The following is a 4279-nucleotide window of genomic DNA, read 5'->3' as shown; positions in this document are numbered from 1 at the left end:
TCTCTGCAGGATCGATGTCACACACACAAACACTGAAGCTGAAACACGCAGCGTTAAACGAGCGTCTGCAAACATCCGTCTCCCTTTGGCTTGTTTGTCTCCACTAATTACAACAATTAGAGTTTGCTGCTACATGTAATCTGAGGAGGAAACCTGCGTCTGTTTAATTCAGAGATATGGATCCACCTGCTGCAGCTGATCAGCCTCACACTGACGGACTGACTGTCAATACATCGGCTTTATTCTGCAGACTTCCACCGACTCTTTTTAGCCAATGAAGTTCATTATAAAATAAAATAATCCCTTCCTTCCTTCCTCCCTCCTTTCTTCCTTCCTCCCTTCCTTTCCTTCCTTCCTTTCCTTCCTCCTTTCCTTCTCTCTTTCTTTCCCCCTCCTACCTTCCTTCTTTCCTCTGTCCTTCTTTCCTCCCTCCCTCCTTTCCTTCCTTCCTCCTTTCCTTCTTCCTCCCTTCCTTCCTACCTCCTTTCCTTCCTTAATCCTCCCTCCCTTCCTTCCTCTCTTTCTTTCCTTCCTTCCTCCCTCCTTTCCTTCCCCTACTTCCTTCCTCCCTCCCTCCTTTCCTTCCTTCATCCTCCCTCCCTTTCTTTCCTTCCTTCTTTCCTCCCTCCCTCCTTCCTTCCTTCCCTCCCTTCCATCCTTCCTTCTTCCCTCCCTTCCTTCCTATTGACCCTCTAACACAGAACCTGCTGTCATGTTTCCAGCCTCCATCGCTCCGTCTTCCTGCCTCTCAGCCTAATTTCTTACCTCTCAGACTCTCCCCCGGTGGCCGTGACCCTCCTTAGTCCCCCGCCAGCTCTCAGTAACCTTTGACCCTTTCACTGCTGACGAGAACACAGTAAAAACAAACAGAAACGTGATCGGAGCCTTTTCTGACCTGAAGGAAACTGCTCTGGCCTGCCTGCTGCTTCATACTTCACTAATAATGTAATTAAACTAGTTGAGGCTCATTTGTGAGTTAATGATGTTTACCTGTTTCATTTCTCTCCAGTCTTCAGGTGACATAGACGTTGATGTGGTAGAAAGGTTGTCAGGTGTCACAGCAGAGTGATGCATTATGGGCTGTTTGCAGAGTTTGTGTTGATAGAGTTTCTTCCTGTGAGTTTAAAGTGAGTGAATCAGCCAACACTAGAAGAAGAATATTGGTTAGCTCAGTTTAATCTGAAGGAGTTTCTGAAGGATCGTGTGAAGTGTTTTTCTGCTGCTGAGGACAAAGTCATGAGACTCAGAAAATAAGTTGATCTGAGTTTGTTTCCTAAAAGTGATTTTCAAGCACTGATTGTAAACAGTGTCCTGTTCCTCAAATGATCGTCACTCACTTATTGCAGATATATTTGCCTCTTTAACTCTCATACATGGGTCACGTTACAAGAAGCAGCTCGCATGTAGTGAATTTGTCGAAAAGGGCCAACAAGACATCAAATGACCATTTAATAATTGTGGATAATTTAAAGTCAACAATGATTGGCTGTCTGTGTCCCACATGGTCTAGTGGTCAGGATTCCTGGTTTTCACCCAGGCGGCCCGGGTTCAATTCCCGGTGTGGGAAACGTTTGTGTCTCTCTGAACAACAATGATGCATTTAAAAAAAAGGATTGGTTAGCTAATTCCAATCTGCAGCAGAAATAGAGTGGAAGTGAATCACCTTTAAAACAGCAGAGTAAGAGTTACTGCTGTCACAGATGATGAGAAAACAAAGGGAAAAATGATAAATCCAATAATAAAAAAATGATCCTCCTTTGGTTAAATTGGTCGCCTGCAATAATGATGCATCATAGGCAGGTATTACTGTGTTTTAAATTGTTAAAGATTTAGGTGAGTAAAGAAAAACCAGCAGAGTGATCGAGTTTGTTTCCAAAAAGTGATTTTCAAGCACTGATGTAAACAGAGTCAGTGTCCTGTTCCCCACATGATCGTCACTCACCACTCAAAAACTGCTCATATCATTATACAAACAAGCCTTCAAAATCATTTGTGTCTCTCTGAACAACAGTGATGCTTTAACGGTTGTTATCAGTCAGCACTAGAACAATGATTGGTTATCTCAGTCTAACCTGCAGCAGAAACACAGTGAGAACTGAATCACCTGTCAAACAGCAGAGCAGAGTCATAGATGATAACTCACTACAGGTGTGCCTCAAATTTTCATCTTAGGTCCTTTTCTTTTCAGTCTCTATATAAACGATTCACCATCTGTGTGCCGAGACTGTGAAATTCTAATGTTTTGCAATGATACCGTGATCATGCTTAGACTGCAGCCCAACTTACTGGTTAAATAACTTCTGTCTTCAACTTAACACTACTAAAACTGTTGCTTTGTTCTTTGCAAAAACAAACAAATCTCACACAGAACCCGATGTTTTTAATCCTGATTGACTGTAACCTCACATTTAAAAAAACATGTAGAAAAAAATGTGTAAAAACCTCAAATATACACTGGCCAACTTTCGGCATCTCAGGAATCACATGTCAACAGAAGCAGCAAAAATGTTCATGTTTTCTTTTAAAATATAGTACATCAACTACTGCTTACCTGCGTGGTCCTTTGATTACTCCACCACTCAAAAAACAATCATATCATTATACAAACCATCCCTCACAATCCTAGATAAAAAAAACTAAAACCTTTCATCCCTGTCTGATCACTGGCTGGGTCTTGTGTGTGAATTGGGGAAGGTGAGGTGGGGTTATATTATGCTTGATGACAGTGCAAACAGTGTCAGTGTCCTGTTCCCCAAATGATCATCACTCACTGATTGCCTCTTTAACACTCATACATGGGTCACATTACAAGAAGCAGTTCTCATGTTGTGAATTTGGTGAAATGGGCCACTAGAGTTCAGATCATGGTTTTCCAATAAGACATCAAATGACCATTTAATAATGCTGATACTTTAAAGTCAACAGTGATTGGCTGTCTGTGTCCCACATGGTCTAGTGGTCAGGATTCCTGGTTTTCACCCAGGCGGCCCGGGTTCAATTCCCGGTGTGGGAAAAGTTTGTTCTGCTGTCATAGAGGATGAGGATGAGGAGCTCCTACAGTCAAAACTGAGGAAAAAATGATAAATACATTAATAAAAAAATGATCCTCCTTTGGTTAAATTGGTCGCCTGCAATCATGACGCATCATAGGCAGATATTACTGTGTTTTAAATTGTTCGAAGATCGATTTTCAAGCACTGATTGTAAACAGTGTCAGTGTCGTGTTCCTCAAATGATCGTCACTCACTGATTGCAGATACATTTGCCTCTTTAACTCTCATACATGGGTCACGTTACATGAAGCAGATGGGCCACTAGAGTTCAGATCATGGTTCTTCAATAAGACATCAAATTAAATAAAACGCACCGGATTATAAGGAGCATTAATAGAAACAAAACGTGTCTCAGATAAGTCGAACTTTATTCAACTCATTCACAATAACTCTCAACATTGTTCAGTTGTAACACATAAAATACAAAACAATACACTCACTTTTTCAGTTCATTCCTCTTCCACGAATCCATCAAATTCTTCATCTTCAGTGTCTGAAATTAACAGTTGGGCGATTTCGGCACCAAGCTGCCCGGATCCCTCTCGTCATTATCTGAGTCGGTCTCGTTGCTGTTGCCGGTACTGCGGCTCCGTAGTCTACCAAAGTCGTACTAAAACATTTTGACAGATGTTTGATCGCCGTGTACCACATAAAATCGGTTCGAGGTCAGTACGCACAACCAGAATCAATACATAAGGCGCACTGTCGATTTTTGAGAAAATTAAATAATTTTAAGTGCGCCTTATAGCCCGAAAAAAACGGTAATAATGCTGATACTTTAAAGTCAACAATGATTGGCTGTCTGTGTCCCACATGGTCTAGTGGTCAGGATTCCTGGTTTTCACCCAGGCGGCCCGGGTTCAATTCCCGGTGTGGGAATCAATACTTCAATACGAACCTCTCTGAACACTGATTGTGAGGCTGCTTAGCTTTCTTCTGCTCTGCTCAGGAGGTTAAAGGAGTTCACCATGTTTCACAGTGTGTCTTAAACCAGCAGTCAGGTGTCTGTAATCATTCCTCCTGTTCACACTGACTATTAAAAGATCTCCTGCTTTTGTGTTCCTTCATTATGTCTTTCTTTTTCTTTCTTTCCTCATCTTCCTCCCTTTTCTTTTTCTTTCTTTCATTCTTTCTTTCCTCATCTTCCTCCCTTTTCTTTTTCTTTCTTTCATTCTTTCTTTCCTCATCTTCCTCCCTTTTCTTTTTCTTTCTTTCTTTCTTTCCTC

General features: G+C 41.6%; 3 non-coding genes across 3 annotated transcripts; all 3 read left to right on the top strand.

Annotated features, from left to right (window-relative positions):
• Nucleotides 1–1495: 1495 nt before the first annotated feature.
• On the top strand, nt 1496–1567 carry trnae-uuc (transfer RNA glutamic acid (anticodon UUC)). The gene has a single exon. It is a non-coding gene; the product is annotated as a tRNA-Glu (tRNA).
• Nucleotides 1568–2941: 1374 nt separating this feature from the next.
• Nucleotides 2942–3013, top strand: trnae-uuc (transfer RNA glutamic acid (anticodon UUC)). The gene has a single exon. It is a non-coding gene; the product is annotated as a tRNA-Glu (tRNA).
• Nucleotides 3014–3860: 847 nt separating this feature from the next.
• On the top strand, nt 3861–3932 carry trnae-uuc (transfer RNA glutamic acid (anticodon UUC)). Its single transcript has one exon. It is a non-coding gene; the product is annotated as a tRNA-Glu (tRNA).
• Nucleotides 3933–4279: the final 347 nt, after the last annotated feature.

The sequence above is a fragment of the Scomber scombrus genome, chromosome 17, assembly GCF_963691925.1.
Source record: "Scomber scombrus chromosome 17, fScoSco1.1, whole genome shotgun sequence".
Classification (NCBI taxonomy): Eukaryota; Metazoa; Chordata; class Actinopteri; order Scombriformes; family Scombridae; genus Scomber; species Scomber scombrus.
This window is presented reverse-complemented; position numbering and strand designations above follow the sequence as displayed.